The sequence below is a fragment of the Pinus tabuliformis genome, chromosome 8 (genome assembly GCF_031772625.1).
Source record: "Pinus tabuliformis cultivar Carrire ecotype Pingquan chromosome 8, CPIR1, whole genome shotgun sequence".
NCBI classification, from domain to species: domain Eukaryota; kingdom Viridiplantae; phylum Streptophyta; class Pinopsida; order Pinales; family Pinaceae; genus Pinus; species Pinus tabuliformis.
Genome location: NC_142294.1, coordinates 840,471,606 through 840,491,819, shown reverse-complemented (window position 1 = coordinate 840,491,819; position 20,214 = coordinate 840,471,606).

The window sequence follows — 20,214 nt, the reverse complement described above, 5'->3', positions numbered from 1 at the left end:
GTCTTACATCAACATTAAGGATAACGAAAAGAAATACATGCATTGTGCATATTTGCATTTGACTGTGTGCTTGACGATTTAGGAAAATTTGCATTTTAGTGTGTGTTCTATGATCTGTGCGAAAAGTTGTGTCTTTCTTTTCCCTCAGTAGATTAAGGTTTTCAAAGTTGAAAGATTGAAAAGTTTTGCTTCTCATCTTAGATTGCATTTAGGAAGTTGTATATACACATCTCGTGGTGATCCTTAAAGGCAAACTGCTAAGCAAGATCAACATTAAAATAAATCCAATTTACATAACAATGCTTTGTAACATAACGCAAACATCTAGAGGTCTAGGTAGAGACGTGTTCCGACGTCGTTAAACGTAGTGACTGTCGATCTCTACGAAGGTGGGTGATTCCTCCTGAGAGTCGGTGGCACTAATACGGACTTGTGCTCCCGCGTACCGTCGCGTATATTGGGAGACCCCTATAGGCATTTATCCTTTATCCTTAGGAAGCCGTGTCGGCCGCCCTACTGATCGCGATGCAGTGAACACAGCATTCACGAAGATCGACCACCCGTACCGTAAAACGTATTCTGTGGTTTCGCGAAAGGTTTGGCACACCCTCTGCCTAGATCTCCAGAGCAGTTTCTTTTGGCCTTTTTCAAACTCTATAACTGAAAAAGTCCAACTGAGCATTTGTCACTTCGGGCTCGTTAATACATCGAAGGCGACTAGAGTCATCTTTAGCTTTTTCTCGACTCTTAAAACATGAAAAAGCAAAGTTGTGTCTAAAAGCGTCTAATAAAATTCATTCAATACGGAAACATAATTCCCCTTTTTGTATTTTAGTTGATCAAGTAATCCGCAACCGTGGAGGAAAGTCAATTAAAACTCCGTCGTTCGAGGAGACTCGCGAGTCAACCGTCTTTGTCTCCGGAATCGAGAATAGTACGGACGAAGCGAACTCGCTTGACCGGGTCAAAATCTCCCATTAAAGTTAGGACAACAGTTCCGACAACATCTGAGATTCTGGTCACTCCTAATATTTCTGGAATCCCTGCCTCTATTGAAGAAGTTCAACAGCAACAGAGGGACAGTTGTACCGATCCTAGTCTGAAGAGAAGTACTTGCATAACTGAACCAGTTCCATCTGAAACCGGTCCACAGAGTCTTGTTTCTCAAACAACTGTCGCTGTCGAAGCAACCCCTTCTTCAGCACCAGAAATCTTTTACGGACCTGACGGTCTTCCTATTCCTCCTGGTCTGATTGCAATAGAGGAAATCGTAGAGGACCAGCAAGCAAATACTCCAACTCATTTTGGAGTAGGCGCCACTTTTTTTCCTTCTGCATCAGAAGTTTGTCCATCGCCACTGGAAGTTCCTGTAGAATCGTTAGGCAGTTTATTGGATAGACTTAAAATGTCTGAGCAGTCGTCGACATCTAGGACTGTGCCAAATGACACAGCGACAGCAGAAACTCCTGCTGTCACTCCAACGATGTTTGCCGGCATACCAGCTGTCCCGACTAGCTCTCATCAGCTAGAAGGAGTCCACCCAGGGACTATTATGACAACTTGGTCTGTTCCAGTTTGTTCTTCCGGTATAATGCCCGGTAATTCTTATGTTGAAACTAGACAAATTGATCCCTTTGGAAATCAGTTTGGGCCATCCAGTCCTCAAAGGCAATCTATACCCTTGAGTTCCGGATTGTTACCATATGGGGGGCAATATGCTCTTTCACTTCCCCTTCCGGGGGGATACCCATACGGCAGTTTTCAACAACATTCAGGTTTGACTGAAGTAACGACGAGTGGTTGGGTACCTATGTTACCCCAACAACCAAGAGTTGTATATTCCATGCAACAGTGTGTACCTATGTCTAATATCCCGACGACGCCAGCGATTGTAACCGTGTCGCAAGTTCAATCGATGCCTGTTGTATGTCAACCCCAAGTTGTAATGCAACAGCCCATTGAACCTACAACACAACCACAATCGCCAACTGCCGGGACGACACAGACACAAACGGGAACCATAACCCCGCATCTTGGTCCGTCGGTTAGTATCGCACAGCAAAACATGGCTTCGCAACCATGGATGGTGCAATACCAACAACCTCAGTTTCAACAGGTGTACCAGGGATCTGAACAACAGATCTTTGCGAATAGTGGGCAACCCTATATTCAGAACGGGTTAAATCAACCACTTTACAGTGGCCAAGCCCACCAGCCCTATCAGTCATATCAACATCAGTTGCATTATGCTGGTATGCAAAGGCCTACTGCTCAGGCGATTCCATCGTATCCTGGGTATGCCTCGCCAAACCTGAGTCAGCAGTTGCCATTCGTGGCAACTCTAGAATTACCAGATTTACATCGATTGACGAACGATCCAATCGCCTATGCCCATTGGTGGCCAGCGATTCCTCACAAACTTCCTTCGGACATTCCTAAATTCAATGGAAATCCCGACGAAGACCCGTTGAATCATGTGATGACATTCCATCTGTGGTGTTCGTCGAATACCTTGAATGATGATTCGATAAGGCTTCGCCTTTTCCAGAGGACATTGACTGGTCCGGCGGCTAAATGGTATATTGAATTACCTAGAGCCTCTTTCGACAATTTTAGTTCCCTAGCCACGACTTTCTTAACACACTTTCAGTTACCTATAAGGTACGAAACTGGAACAGAGATCTTGACCAATTTCAAGCAGACAACGGCCACACATATATCAGATCATATACATGAGTGGCGTCGTCGTCGCAGAATGGTAAAGACCTATGTTCCAGATCAGCTATTAGCTGAGTGGTTTATAAAGTCGCTTCTTCCTGCTATAACAGAAGATGTGGCCAAGGGAGGCGTCGTAACAGAGGAGCAGGTTATTGCTCGTGCTCAATATTTGGACTTAGTATATACTCAGTCGGGCACGCTCTATGATAAGATACCTGACGCCCCCAGACTGGAATTTTCAATCCCTTCTCCTCCCGGATCGAATAATGACTCTCATGCCGGTGATGGCGTGATTGGAATTGCAAACGCTAAGTCGACAAAGGATTCAAATAAGAAAGCCCGTAAGACTTCGAATCAAAAAGCAAATCAAGAAATTCTTGCTTCGGAAGTAAATGCTGTATCTATGGATAAAGGCAAAAACTCCAATCAACCAGGAAGCAAGAAAAATCAAAACAAAGAGAAGAAAAAACAAGGAGATTCGTCTCCTCGAAAAACTTCTTTTGGAAAAGGGAAACCACCTTCGGGGTGTCAGATATGTGATGAGGATCATTGGACAAAAGATTGTCCATATAAAGCCGAGTTTAAAAAATTCTTAAAGAATTCACAAACCCCAGCTGTATTGACTGATCCGTTTCCCGAACCAAGTCAAAATCTGGTTGATAATGGAGATACTTCCCGGTGCCAGGTACTAATGGTGTCGACCTCTGAACAGCAAAATGATGCTTTGATTTCGACAAAGTGCAAAAACTGCGGGAATCCGCAGTCGTCGAACAGTAAAGGAAATGATCAACCAAGCAGTTCGACGACAACTTCGACAGAAGTTGTGCCACCATTTACTACGGGAAGCATTCCTATGATCCATGGGAACAATTGTTCTCTCCAAAATATCGGATTCATCTTCCTAAAAAACCCTCCGTCGATGGGCACTTTCGCCTTACCGCCTCCAAGTAATCTGGCAGAAATGGCTACGATGGAATATGAAACTTTCTGTTTCTAATGGATCTAAAGCCCCGAGGACGGTTCTTATCTCGTGTCAACCTCGTTAAAAAATGAAACAAGGAGTCATGAGGATAGTTCTTTTACTATGTCAACCTCATTAAAAAATGAAACAAATCCCCGAGGTAAACCTTCATTCCAACCACCGAGTTGGATGCAATGAAGCTTGGGGGGCATGCACCTCGATTTGCATTATTATGCTGGGGGCATGCAAACTGGTATATCGAGCAGTTTTAGCACATAGTTCATGCTCGTTAAAAAATAAACGCAAGATCCGAGCAGTTTTAGCGCATAGTTCATGCTCGTTAAAAAATAAACATAAGTTTATGAGCAGGCTTTCCTCTAGAGTTCAAGCTCATTCAGAAAAAATGAACCGGTAAATACCCTTCTGAGATCGTAAATTCATCAGCCATAAAAGCCTTGGTCGTGTTTGTGCACCGTCACCTCCACCGTCATTTGGCCGATCATTCACTTCCATTTGTGTGTTTACCCTTTTTGAGGAACATCTGCGAAGAGTGATTTCACTTAGCCATCCTTGTGACACTGCCGTGATTGGAATATTCCAACTTGTACCTGGAATCAGTTGCTATCCCTGTTTATCACTCGTTCCTCAAAAGACGAGTCTTCTTTGAGCTCTTTTCACTGACTCGTAAAATATGAAAAGTTTGCTGAGTTTTGGCCTTCCAGCTCGTTAAAGCGACCGGAAGAGCTATCCCTCCTCTAGATTTTAATCTTTTTGGACCTGAGGGATTATTGCACAAAAAGATCGAGCGCTTGTTTTGTTCGGCTCGTTAAAAGTACCGAACACCCATCCCTTCTGTATTGTTTTATACTTTTTCGGACTTAAGGGATTAGATGACGAAAAAGGAATTTTGGAGTTGACTTTATGTACCTTTTCAGACTCTCTAAAAATGAAAAGGACCGAGTTTTCCTTGTCGTTAGACTCGTTAAAATGATTAAATAGCGACAAACTTGTCTTTAGACGAGAACGAGTTTCCCTATCGCTAAGCTCGTTAAATCATAGCGATGGGCTTGCCCGAAGGGCTGGTTATAGAACAAGCATATGTTATCCTCCTCAAGCTTGACAAAAATAAAGAGGTATTGGTCAGAAATGACTGGGGAAAAATTGGGAGAACATCAAAGCTTAACGGTAGCAAGTCGCTCTTGAACATGACACTTTTCTTCCGTACCACATCGGGTTGGGTTGTTTCATTCACCGGTCTCATCACCATGGTCTTCGCCAAACCATCCACATTTTGGGGTAATGCTACCGATCCATCGCATCAGTGTCGTTATATGTTCAAGAGAGGTCATTCTGAAAGTGTCAACCGTGTCCCATCCACTGCCATACATTATCCTTCATCCATTCATGATCGCCACCCTGAATCATATGTCACAGTTTGTTTTCACCTCCACTAAAATCATTAGCTCCGTTCCGTGTCATTGATGTGGGATTCATTAAGGCCCTCCTTTGACGGATCGCTTCTTGTCGACTTCAGCTCATTATCCAAGGAGTTGATCTAGGAACAACCCCATCAGTACTTTGAAGCTTGCATGCCTCAATGGCAAGTTTCTCACTTCCGGCGACAGGTATACATCAATGACCTTCGACCAGAAGATTTTGCGTGGCGTTCGACGCCAAGTCCTTTATTCACGCCACGTGAATTGTACTGCAGTACCTTGAGGGTCATTATCATTATCGGTGATTCCTCTCGCGCTTGTTAACGGTTTTCATCATTGACCGGTAATCAAGCGATGTCTTTCCATGTTCGACTTCAGCGAAATTCTCACATGGATCGACTTGTACTTAGAGTGAAGATCGAACGAGTTTGAAGACCCCGGATCTAGTTTCATCCATCCGGGCTGCGATACATATTCAGGAAATATAAAAGCATTTGTCATGTACATCATTGCAGCAGATGATCATCCTACTCAAAGGATGATAATTCCAGCAGAGAATTATCGGTCTACCATCAGACGATCGTCTGTTCTATGTACCAAAATGTATTTATAAAGCTGAGCATGGGAATGCCCGCCTCAGCTAGATCATGAAAACAGAATGAAAAATAATGTATTGTATTGTATTGTATTACAGGGCGCCTCCTCAGCACTGGAATGAACTTCGGACCCTCTAGATAAAGCATTTCACCCGATAAACGGCCTCATACTTTAGGGGGCAACTGTTATAGACATTTTTGTGCCTCGCAGCATGGAGCATGAAATGTCAATAATTACAGGGATCCTCAGTCCCTAAACATGTTGTTCTTACCCCTAGAAGAACAAGGTCAGCAAACCACAGCACTTCCCATCAGTTCTCCACCTGAAAAACACTCAAAACAGGCTATTTTTGGATCATGTCAGCTGCTCCACTGAGCAACTGCGCTGAATGTCAACTGCTCCTCTTTGTACCTGCACTGAAAGTCAAAACCAATGAAGGCTACCTGCGCTGGGCGAGATTGGCCAAGTGGCACAGTCATTCTGCAAGGTGTCAACTGCCCAGGAAGCTTCCAAACTGACACTTGGTTCAAGGAATTCGCCCTATGATGAGTAAGAGGTACTTGATCTCCATGTGTAAGCAAGGATCTCCAAGTGGACTCAAGAACTGAAGTTTAACTAAAGTGGGAGAGGACACTAGTCAACTTTATGCCAGCCTCAAGCTGACTCATCCTTTCTCCAAATCTCCTATATATAGAGCTCTTCTATGAGGTCTAGGGAGGCTGGAATTTTGTGTAAAGCAAGGAAGTGCTGTTGGTTTACAGTTAGAGCTATTGGGTGATTGCTTTTATAGAGGTGAAGAGGAGATTTCTTGCTGCTAGGGAGGTGCTGCTGGATTGGAGCCATTGATGGTTGTAACCTCCTCAGAACCCTTTTACTTCTATCAATAAAGCTTTGAATGTTCTCCTATATACTTGTATTGCATTGATGTATTGTATTTACTTGTATATCTGATTCACTCTAATCCATGCATTAGTTATGAGTACATGTTTCTTGTAGTTTCCCTCTCTTGTTTGTGCAGGATCTGTGTGTAGCTGGGCCGGCAAAGAGAGCAAGGAGCTGGGAACAAGAGACAAAGAGAGAGGACAGGATCGACAAAAGCGAAAGACACCGGTTGGTTAATCTTTTCTTCCTTCTCTGTACTTTCATAAAGGAAAATACCAAAGCTTTACTTTCAGTTGTTGCTAAGGACTGTCACCCTTAGAGTAGGGATAGGGTCATCCGAGTCGGATACTTTTCCCCACAACAGTTATGCATCTGACAAGCTTGGACATATAGCTAAGGAAAGCAGGAACAAAGTGTGGGCACCATATCAAAAGGAGAAAATGTCATCATCACACTTGAAGATATGGAGGAAAAAGGAAGTATAGTCAGAAAAAGGCGGCACAACACAATGTACAGACAAACTAGAATCAGAGGGAGCTGAAAGTACAAAACTTCAGTGTCCTGAATCTCATATGCAAACTCCATGAAGGAAAGTCGCGTATATACGTGAGTTGGATACTGCACAATCGTGTATATGATTGTTTGAAGAAAGGCAGAAGGAAAAGTGAAGTTGATCTATGAAGTATGATCTCTCGAGCATAAAATCAAATCTGAGTATCTGACAGATGGCACCAGTTTAGGGGGAGCATATGTTCTTAATGCATTGTTGGCATTATGGTCCTTGGTGACAATGCTTATGATTCATCTTGCTATGGTTATGAGTTGTTCACATGGTCCTTGGATCAGATTTGTGGTTGATTCTCTAATGGTGCTTGCATGGAGTCTTTATTATTCTTGGCACATATATGGATGAGGATTGTTGGCTGGATACATGGATGATTATTCAAAGTTGCATTGTTGGAGACATGATGATGATGAGATCTTACCTATATGATGATAGGTTGTTTCGTGCATATGTTGATTAATGCAGATGCTTCCATTTGATGACTCTTGGTTCATGTAGATCTGGATGGTTATGAATGAGTTGATGCAGACGTACCTTGCTGTTGACAGATACTATGAAGCAAATCATACAATGTTGTTGCTGATATTTATCTTAGGTGATTGGTCTTTATGTAATAGTGTGTCTCTTTTGTAGTTATCTCTTCAGGTCATGTAATGGCCTATGTTTCCCAACTATGCCTGGGATGAATGATGTTATCTTATGTAAACTTTTGATGTATCACCATTGTGATGAATGTATGCATTGAGTCTTTTGGTGATAGGAAGGTCATTTATGATATATAGAGTCATGTTCTTCTTGTAGAACATCTTTTTGCAGTCAGGGGGAGCTTGAGCATGAACAACACTATATAGCAGAGCAGACATCTCAGCTTGTTCTCAGAAAGAGCATTATCAGATTGGAGCACCATGGCATATACAAAGGGGGAGGTCATTCAGAGACTTCAGCAAAACTGGTTTATAGTCAAGGAGAGCATGTTCTTAGGGGGAGCATAACCCTTTGCCCTTGATGTCAAAGGGGGAGAGTGATTTGGTGTTGTTGCCATCAAGTCCAAAGGGGGAGATTGTTGGCATTATGATGCATGTGTTGTACTTGATGGCAACCCTCTCATAGAAGATCATCTCACTTGTATACATTTAGATGAATCTACAGAAGAAATATCAGATGTGACAGAGTGCATGGGTTACCGGACAGCACAAAGGGATCAGATGACAGTTCACAAGTAAGCTTTGCCATCAAGTCCAAAGGGGGAGATTGTTGGCATTATGGCTAAAGTGTTGTCCTTGATGGCAACCCATTCAGGTGATAGATCACAGTATGCAGGTACACCTTACAGAAGGTGCGTACACACAGGCCGGTGTTACATAAAGTGCATACATATCCGCAGTTATCCCGTTCAGGAGGTGCGTACCCCCAGTTCACTTACTTCAAGGCAGAGAAAAGCACACGTGGGGTTTCTTATGTTTAACCCTTGGTATTTAGCCGACGGTATTGTGTTATTATGGTTTTGGCTCATGGTATTGATCCATGATTTGAGGAAGAGCTTGCCTATATAAAGCAAAGGAGATCATTTGGCTTGGGTAGGTTTTGGGTTGAACATCTTATGGGAGCTAGATCTGAAATACTATGATCTCTTGGGAGTAATGTCTAGATCTAAATAAGGCGAATCTACTGATGGATTGAGATCACTTCGGCGCATGATCAGATCTGTAGATCTGATAGTCTAGGTTATTCTTGAAGTCTTGAAATTATCTATATCCGCAGGTACGCAAGTACAGTGAAGGAAAAGTGCATAGGTACGCAGGCGCAGAAGCGCTGCAGGTGCGGAGGTCCGCAGCGCCACAGAAGGCGCAGCTGCGGAGGTACGCAGCGCCACAGAAGGCGCAGCTGCGGAGGTCCGCGGCGCCACAGAAGGCGCAGCTGCGGAGGTACGCGGCGCCACAGAAGGCGCAGCTGCGGAGGTGCGCGGCGCCACAGAAGGCGCAGCTGCGGAGGTGCGCGGTGCCACAGAAGGCGCAGGTGCGGATCTGCACAAGGATGTGCAGAGAAGCAGAAGAGTCAGTGCGGAGGTGCGCAGACAGGTAGAAGGTACAGGTGCGGAGATCCGCAGGCTTGGAGCAAGTGGAAGTGTGGATATCCGCAGATCTATACCAGTGAAGTTGCGGTCCCTGCTTGAAATTTGTTTTAACTGCCTTGACTATTCTGCAGGGTTTTGGGTGCATAACTGATGTTTGGTTACTGGTATTGAGTTCAGATAGCAACATGATTAATGACTTATCTTTATGTACTAGATCTGGTTGATAACTCTCATAATATCATTGTATGTGTATGGATCTGGTGATTGGGTGATTCAGAAGATTGTTTGATTATGTGCTTCAATGTTGTTGTTGGGTCCAGTATGAAAATTGGATGAAACGTAGCCTTTCAGATTATGTGTTGTGCTTCAGTGTATCCAGTATGAAAATTGATGAAACGTGGTACCTGGAGGAGAGAAGATTGTAGGCCGGCGCCTACGTACTAGTATCTAAGCTAGTACAAGAGCTAAAGGAAATCTTTGGAGCATTGTAGCAGGTAGTAGCCTGCGTACTAGTAAATGGATCGGCTAGTACAAGAGCAAAGGCGGTTGTAGCTCCCGTACTGGTATAAGACTGCACCAGTACAAATATTGTAAAAGGATTTTCTTATTAAGAAGAAGATTGAGATGACTTGCAGCAGGTGGTTTTCTCCCGCATTGGGTTTCCACCTTATATCATGGTGTTCATGTGTGTGATGATCTATTCTATGTTATTGCATCTGTTAATTGATAATATGGTTGATAATGTTCTAATGCACTCATTGAAGATCAATTAACTTAATCATAAGAAGTTGTGGAAGTAGCATGTATGAATCTGATTATGGAAATGGAAAAAGTTTTATTAATGTGATAATACTGATTCACCCCCCCGTCTTAGTATTATTTTCAACATAAGTTTAGAATTTCATGCCGTTTTTTCATTACTGCAGTAGAGTAGCTCTCTCTTAGAATATATTTTCTCTCCTTCCATCAAAGATTAAGCTTCTTATGACCCTATATAAGTTTGTCTTGGAACTCCTCGGGTGTCTTGCCAGACAAACAATGACAACAGGCAAGACCTTCACTTCTACTTGTGCATATAGCACCGTCACCTCCAAGTTTGTACAAACCTCGGGTTGATAAGTAAAGCTGGTAGCCATGGGAGTTGCAACATTATTTTTGCAATACCTAGACTCCATTAGTGGGACGAGGATTCCTCAGCATAGGGCTTTGGAAGCTGATCGTGGCATCCCGCCACCTCTTCTACACTTACCTCTGCGTATTTCCTCTAGCCAGTCGATCCCTTCCCAACTATAATTCCTCGCAGGGGTCTTGAGAAACTAAAGTCTTGCCATAGGTGCCAATTAGTCCCAAACCACCAGTCTCCCAAAAACGTTTCCCACCACTCATGAACCATAAGAGGATAATTTGCCAGTTATTGGCCAAGGTCTGTCAGCCTTGGCTCTTCTCCTCTCCCCTGCACCACCTAACGAAAACGAACTAGGCTGATGAGAATTCCAATCGGTTCATTCTCCCTTGAAGTTCTAGGGTCCTAAGGATCATCGAGCTCTACCAACACACCCTGAATTACACACTAGTTGCTAGATTCTCCACCTCTCCCCCAAGGCCTAGACCTCAATGAGGCATGCAAAAGATCCACAACCCTTACTGCACTGCACAACGATACCATCTCCCACCTCGACCAAGCGATGTGAAAGCAACTCCAAAGACAAGATTTAATAGCCATCATTGTGAGTGACAACCTTGCACGTTGGCCCTTGCTATCATGTCTATTAAACATGGGGGTGGAGCGCACATGGAGGCCAGACAGGCTCCATCATCGCCTCTTACACCACTTGTCCAACAATTAAGGCACCCCCATTGGGAAGTTTGAAGTTGTTTTTATTTCAAGGGAAGTTTTTGTTTTTATTTTTAATTTATTTATTTTTGTTCACATAACATAACCAGATAGGACATTAAATCTCTTCCATATTGAATATTTATTTATTTTTGAAGTTAGACACTTTGCATTACGTCAATTGAGAACTACATAGATCAATTTTTTTTGCTACTAGTCTTCCCCAAGGTGTAAACTAGACTATTAACATAAGTTCATAGTTTTGAATTTTATAAGACCTCATATAAATAAATCATATTTTAAATAGAAACTTATAAAAGTAGGCTTAATATGTCAGACCTTTGCATACATTGACATGAGAAGACAAAATGGCTACTATAAAAAGGAATGAGTCTTAACAACTATTGGACAAAATCTCAAGGGATCCATACTGTCTTGTCGCTAATCTCATCAAGGAGAAGTAGATGTTATGTGATCTCCTAGCTATAATGGTCAACTTGTAGTCTATACTTAATATCATAAAGGAGAAGTAGATGTCCTATGATCTCCTGGCTAGAATGGTAATCTTACTCTCTATATTTTCAATTTTTCCTCCAGCTTTGCCAATTTGATAGAATTGTCCTCATGTACTTCCCTATGTTGTTTGCAATATCCAAATGATGTTTAACCTTGTGCCAACTATGGTCAGCTTAAAGTCTATATTTTCAATTTTTTCCTCCAGCTCTACAAATTTGATAGAATTGTCTTGGTGTACTTCCTTATGCTATTTGTAATATTCAAATGATGATTAACCTTGTGTTGGCTTATTTCCATGATTTATAAAGTGTTGGGAGCACATGCATTGTGCCAGTATAGTAGGAGACACAACCCCCTTTCCTGTGAGTTGACATCATATCAAGGATAAGAAACAACCAATCCTAAACACCCTCCTTGAAAGAAATTATAATTATAATATTAATTCTATTTATATAATTTATTTATTTTTTATAAATTTATTTATTCGTAAATTATAATAACATTAACAAATACATATACTTGAAGTCTATAACCTATATTATATTTATTTTTATATTTAAATGATTAAATATTTTATTTATTTACCATAATCCACATCTCAACTTTTTAATAAAAAATATTCTAATATAAAAAAATTAGTTTAAAACTACATTTCTTTAATCTTATTTTTCCCTTTTCGTTTTAAATTAAAAATTTAATTTCGAATGATCAAAATTTATATCATTATTATGTCACTGCTTACACAGTGACATCTATGATTGGTTTGAAGCTATTAGTTTGTCCACACCAACGTAATTTTTGAAATATCCATAGTTAACATTAGGATTTTGGCTGAATTTTTTGTGTGATGTTAGCGCGCCATTGCATCCCCAGTTCAGAATTTGAGGGTTGACGACATCCTGCCATGCATTGTAAATCAGATTTGATAGTGTAGGTATAAGGAGGGGCGATCCTTCATACAATTGAGAGTTAACTTGGGCTGCTTTGAGCTTTGGTGGTGTGAATTTTATTTTAAGAGTGTTGGTGGAGAATTTATTATTATGGTTGAAGGATCATCGAGAAGAAGATTTATCTATTTTTTCTATTCAAAGTGGTTGTTTTTTTTTTGGTGTTGTGGTGCTCATAGATGCTGGATTTTGTATTTCTTGCTTTACTTCTCGTTGCCAGGCTTTTCTTATTACCAGGTGAGTTTTTTTTTTTTTTTTTTTTTTTTTTTTTTTTTTTTTTTTTTTTACTTTGGTGGGTGCGAGTAGTAAGATTTCTATGTAGAATGCTGAAGTTGTTTGGCTATGTGGTAGGACACAGGTTTTCCAACCTCCTCGACGAAGATTTGACAAGGTGAATTTATGAACATTATTTTCTAGTTCAATGGTCGTGGTGCATAATTTGGAGTTCTAATGGTTTGTTGTTTCACAGAATTTGCAGCTGAGACTTTTGAATTTAGAGAATAAGAGTTGTTCGGGTATTTGGATTATTGGATTCTAGTGGCAGAAACTTGGTAAGTTTTTGAGTTCTTTTTGTCAACGAAGTCTAGTTTAATGGGTTAGAAGTGTTAAATAAATTGTTGGCTCAAGTTTTGATGGTTTGGATGCAATGTTGTAGGAATAAAGAAGTATTTACTAACCAAAAATAGGTCGTAGGTTAGCCCTTATTTTCATTTGTGGAAGTCTTGTGGGAAAGGTGCCAAACCTGATTCCATATGTTCTGGTTTTAAATTGTCTACTGACCCTGATTCCATGATTTTCTGTAGTGGTTATAATGAAGATTTCCTAGAATGTACTTTGAAACGTGCAAAGTCGGGAGTGTAGGGATATTTTCATTTCAAAAGGCTCGTGAGGAAGGTGGAAGCTCTGACTCCACATCTTGTTGTTTTAGATAGTCGGGGGCTCGAAGTTCTATTGGCAAAAACAAATAGCTCGAGAAGAACATAAGTTCGACCTCGATCGGGTGTGATGATTTGCGATGTTGGAAGTTGACTCATGTTTGCGTTTTAGAAGACTCGTGTACGCGAGTTTTTTATATGATTTTTTTGTTCCAAACTCATGTATGTGAGTTTTTATAGGGGCATATGTCTCCATTCTAGTTTTTTCATTTTCTTTGGAGTCAGAGGAAACCCGTAGTTGAGTTCAAGACTGACTTCGTCGTTGAGTAGTTGGTGTCTATTTGGAGAAGAATCATAAGGAAAGGGCTGATCTCCGAGCCATCTTAGCAAAGGATGATGTTGGAGTAGTCTTGAATTTGCAGCTGACATTTAAGTTAGTTCTTTTTGGTCTTTGTAATTTATTAATCATAGTTAGATTGTTTTATTCTTTAGATGAGGGATGGAGGGTTCATATCTTTTAAGAATTTGAATCCTAATTTTTTTCTCTTAATTTATAGGTAGTTTTTGGATTTATCTTAAACTTTTCGATAGGAAGATTAATAATATTTTTATAAAATTTCTTTAAATAAATGTCTTATTTTTGCTATTTTTGTGGGGCTTTGTAGAAGCAAGTCAAAGGTTGTGCTCAGTATGAGGTCGGAGGTGGTTGTTGTAAAAATAAATAAATATATGCATATATTTCTTTTGTGGCTCCTACTGAAAGCAAGCCGGAGGTCAACCCCCACTATGAGATCAGAGGTTAGCATTGTCGTTTGAATGGTCTCTCTAGACAATCTAGACTACTGACACTCCCTAACCAATTCGGCTTAGAATCTAGGTTCACTGCTGTTATTATTATTATTTATTATAAATGACTTAAATGAGGTCTATCATGAAGTTTATCAAGGGTTGATATGTTATAAATTAAATGTTAAATGTATTATATGAATAATTTGTTGAATTTATTTCTTTATTGATAAATGAATAAAATATTTTAAATTACATTTATTAAATAAGATGTTATGTGAAAAAACAAAATAATAAACTATAAACACGTATGTTTATTTTGTGGGCCTTTGTAGAAGCAAGTTGGAGGTTGGACTAACTATGAGGTTATGTGTAACTATATGCACATATTTCTTTTGTGGCTTCTACTAAAATGAAGTCGGAGGTTGGCCTCAACTATGAGATAGTAGGTTGGCATTGTGGTTTGAATGGTCTCTCTAGACATTCCCAACTACTCATGCTCCCCAACCAATTCGGCTCTAGCTTCAATATTTCATTTTTTTCTTTAGAGAATGGGATGACTCATTCCCATCTTTTAAAAGTTATATCTTATAAGTATAATTTATTCAATTTATGCTTTTATTGATAATTTTTATTGTTTTAAATTAATTTTATCAAATAATATGTAACATGAAAAAACAAAATATGAAATTATAAAGATGCCAATTATACATATATGATTCTCATATGGGCCATTCTAGAAGAAATTCGATGGTCAAGCTAGCTATGAGATTAGAGGTTGACATTATGTTTTGGATGGTGTTATGACATTTTCCCACCAATTGGCCTCCTTGTAAATGTGCCCAACTATGTGTACATATTTCTTTTGTGGTCCCTACTGAGAGCAAGTCAAAAGATAGGTTCGACTATGAGGTCGAAAGTTAGATTTGTGGTTTGAATGGTCTCTCTGGAAACTCTCAACTATTGACGGTCCCCGACCAAATTGGCTCTATCTACAATACTTCATGGAAGCATCCTAAGTCAATTTTGTTTTAAATTTGAAAATTATTTATTTAAATTACAATTTTAGAGAATGGATTCTAATATATATATATATCAATTTATATTTAAATAATATGATATGTGAAAAAAATAAAAATAAATTATAGACATGTATGTTTGTTTTGTGGACCTTTGTAGAAGAAAGTCAGAGGTCAGGCTTACTATGAGGTTACACTTAACTGTATGCACATATTTATTTTGTGGCTCGTACTGAAAGCAAGTCGGATGTCGGTCCTAAATATGAGATCGGAGGTCGGCATTGTGGTTTGAATGGTCTCTCTAGACACTGCCAACTATTGACACTCGACCAATTCAGCTCTAGCTTCAATATTTCATTTTTTTCTTTAGAGTATGGGATAACAGGTTCACATCCTTTAAACATTTTATCTTATAAGTATAATTTCTTCAATTTATGTTTTTGTTGATAAAAAAAAAATTGTTTAAATAAATTTTATGAATAATATAAAATTATAAATTATAAAGAAGCCAATTATAGATATATGTTTCTTTTGTGGGCCCCGCCACAAGAAAGTCGGTGGTCGGGTTGGCTATGAGATTGGAGGTTGGTATTGTGTTTTGGAAGGATGTATGACATTCCGTGACCAATTGGCCTACTTGTAAACACACCCAACTATATGTATTTTTTTTGTGGTCCCTACTAAAAGCAAGTGGAAATATGAGTCCGACTATGAGGTTGGAAGTTGGATTTGTCATTTGAATAGTCTCTCTAGACACTCCCGACTATTGAAAGTCCACAACCAAATCAACTCCATCTATAATACTGCATGGAAGCATCCTAAATCAATTTTGTTTTAAGTTTGAAATTCTTTTATTTAAAATACAATTTTAGAGAATGGATTCTAATACAACTTTGCAGTATACTTAACTTTTGGTCTATAATACATTTTATATCAAGATCTTTTTTTACTTTATTTATTGAGCATGTTCTTCTTTGTTTTTTTATTATTTTGTTTTTTTCTTTTTGTCCTAATTATTTTTAATTGTGGAAAGTGAATAAATTGTTAAGTTTTATAGGTTTTACTTAAAATTGTGGATGATTGCAAAATGAATTAAAGTTTCAATGAGTATGTTGATTATTTTGACTAATTATAAGAATGTTGATTATGATTATTTTGACTAATTATAAGAATGTTGATTATTTTGACTAATTATAAAGTAAAGGGGATTTTGTTTAAAGTCATGCTAATGTGAATTTAAATTTTATTCATATATTTTGTATATTAAGTATTTGAAATATTAAGTAATTAATTAAAATTGAAAATAGCTATATTTATGGTAATTTTCATATATATATATATATATATATATATATATATATATATATATATAAATTTCATATAAAAAAACATATGTTGAAATTTCAATAATATTGTATTCTTTTAATTGCTTACATAATGTTAAAATGCTTTATTATCAAACTTTATTGTAATTATATACAAATAAATAGAGTATTAAGTTATTAGATTAAGTTGTTCTATATTTGCCTATTTTGAATTCCATGGATGTTAAAATTGCTTATTCAACTAGTATTCTTGGACATCATTGTGATGTTGTGTCATTTATGTTGGATTTAGTGACACGTAAATAAACATGAAAATTGCAATAATTTAATAGCTAATAAATACATTGTCTTGTATTAAAATGTTGAATACTTTTATGTATATAGATCATACATTGGTTTAATTCCTTCATAATGTTTATAATGGATCTTTTAAATATGTATTTTTAGGATTTGATAAAACAATTTCCATATTAGCTCATAAATATTTGATTATATATGTGCTTTTTATTTTAAAGGTATGATATTGTAATGTTTAGGATGTTCTGGACATTTGTGCAATTTTGAATTTTCTCTAAATTTTAAAATGTTGAATACTTTTATCTAGATGGAGCAATATCCAAAACTTGATAGATTTTGTGGAAATTTTAAATGATCTTTATTATTGTCCATTAATTTGGGATTAAATTACATGTTACTTATATCTAGATTGCAAGTTAAGATTTTAAAGGTTTTTTTTGAATTATGGAATAATATTATTGTTTTATGTAGCAATTATGTGTTTTTTTTTCAAAACAAGTGGAAAGAAATAAAAAAACAAATAGAAACTAGGAGGAATTAAAGAACGTTACAACCTTTGTTATTTGTAATTGTGGTGTTTAATAATATTTAATGTCCAAACAATTAAATACTATTATATGGGTTTTCAAATACTTTTAGATACTTAGATTTTACTTTTTTGGCCAATTGACATTTGGTATGATTTGAAGTACAATGTCCAATCTACTTACAATTGAACATCTTTGTCTAATGAGATTAATTTTAAGAGGACCTTTTCCTAGAATTATTTATTGTAGTTGATACTAAAAGGCCTTTAAAGAGTAGTATTATTTACATTGTATAATCATTACTTGACTTGATGATATATTGAATTTAGGTGATGTCTGCTAGTTTGGGTGGAATCCGTTATAGAACATTGCTGTGCAATTGTGAATGATTTTGAGACATGGAATGTGTAGTTGTGGAATTTTCAAAGTCATTGCAACAACTTATAAAAGACGAGGATTATGATAATCATAAATTGATTTCTGCAAATAAATAAGAGAAAAGGAAAAACAATGAGCGGTTTGAATGCAATTTTTGTGGCAGGTGGATTAACTGGAGTTTTAATTGGTGCAAATGTTTATGCTCCTGCATGCAATATATTTGTTCAAATCCAGAGAACAGGGAATGACTATCAAAGGGAAACATGAAAGATTTTTTTGTGTGTTTTATATGTTAAATTTGTTTTGATTCACTATGTCTCAAGTGAGAAAGAATTCCACAGATTGTAATTATGCTAAAATCAGGAGATATTAAAGGCACCTCTAAATTTCATAGTCATTTTTGTTGTGTAGGTCTACTTGAAATGTGTATTCCAAGATGAGTGGCTATGAAAACTTTAATTATTGTATTTCTAGAAAATTTTGGCGCAATAGGTTTTGTTCAAATTGACACATTTACTAAAGTACATATCCAATTTAATGTTGTTATAGAACTATGATTAATATTGAGTGATGGTTTTTATTTTCAATTACTCTAGCCATGTGTGGCTAGAATTTTATTTGTAATTTATGGCTTAGTATATAATAGTTTCAATGTCTAGCGAACAATAAGATACAAATTTAGCCTTCCCAACTTAGTTTGCAATTTAATGTAGTTATAATTTTATGATTGCAATTGAGCAATGGTTTTTGATTTGTTATCTTAAATTAGAGTTGTTTATTATAGAAAACTATATTATAGTTTGCTTTTGAAGCTAATAATTGGATTCTGTTTGTTTTATACATTTTGAAACAAATTTACAGTTTTTGTAAAAAATTCTTTATGGAATTTTCAAAATTAAATATTGTGTTTTGGAATTTGTTAGAATGGTAAAATTTCTTTTGTTTCTATCATTTTAAATTTCATAAAGGTCTTCAGTTTTAAATTATGCTTCAATTGCGAAAAAATGCAATCTTCAAGATTCCTTATGGCATTTTCATCCACTCTTTTGTCATAGTGCTAGATACTCATTTTCAGAGTAATGTGAAAAAAAACAGGGAGAGAAGATGATCAAAAAGACAATGTAGACTAGATAATACATGAGGTCTCGTTGTATCATATGTGCTAATTGGACATTTAATGCAATCCATGCTCTTAATGCTATAAATCATTGTCACGTTTGGGAAAATTGTTAGTTTGTCTCAATATACTTTATGGAAACAAATAATAGTTTTGTGTTGAAAAGGATCAAAATTGCAAGAAATTGATCACAAGTTATATAGATTCAATCTACATACATTAGAGCATTTCTTATATTATCATGGTTATTGGTTATTTGAATCATTTTCTATTTTTTCCTCACTTTCACTATAGTTCATTTGAATATGACATAAAATTGTAAACCACTTTCGACTTTTCTTATCTCATGGACATGATGCTTCTTTGAATTCATTGCATACTAAATTGACTCCTGAATACGTTCAGGATATTCATCATGTTAATTATCTTGAAATGTACTTAAAAGGATTGTGTACACCTTCTTCTATTTGTGCTCGAACTACAATTAGGTTATGGGGGGATGCATTTTGTATCAAATGGTTCTCCAAGTCGTTAGAAGTTCTGGTCAATGTTTGGATATTTACAAATGGCCAAGCATATCTACAGTTCAATTTAGACATTCATGTCTACTAATATAACATTTTTCTACATAATCAAAATCCTACATGTGGACATTTTGAACCATTGATTCTACATAATGTAGTAGATAATGTAGATTTAATAAATAGAATGGCTGGCCCATGCATTTTCCCATACCAATTGTCACATGGATAGTTTGAAACATTGTCGATGGTGCAAATATTATTTAAAAAAGGTTTCATGATCTATTGAAAAAAATTCAATGGTTGTCATGACTCCTCGTTTGAGTCTATTTGCCCTCTTGCATCATGTTTTGATATATCTAATATTAGAAAAAAATTACACAACTTTTTACAATTGTTTCATTTGCAATGATGATAAATCTATCAATTTCTTACAACAACACGTGAGTGATAAAAAATTGAAAAAGAGAAATCTATCAATGATTGGCAAGTTTATATTATAAATTTATCAATGTCATATGCATATGGATATATAGAGAGAAAAAGTTTTTCAATACAATGGATATGTGAACTCTTTGAGGTTAACATATATATCTGGAATATAGAAACAAAAGATATTTCCTTGAGATTCTATTCATCAAAAAATTGCTCCAAAGTCATGTACCTTATGCATATACCAATGTCCACAACACATGCACATTTCCATGCAATTTTGTAAATTCAGAATATTGAGAATATTAGTGACATTGACAATTTAGCACACATGCTCCAAGGAATCTCAGAAAGAGATAACTGCAAGCCAACCTCAAGTGTACCTTGTAGATATCCTATCAACAAAT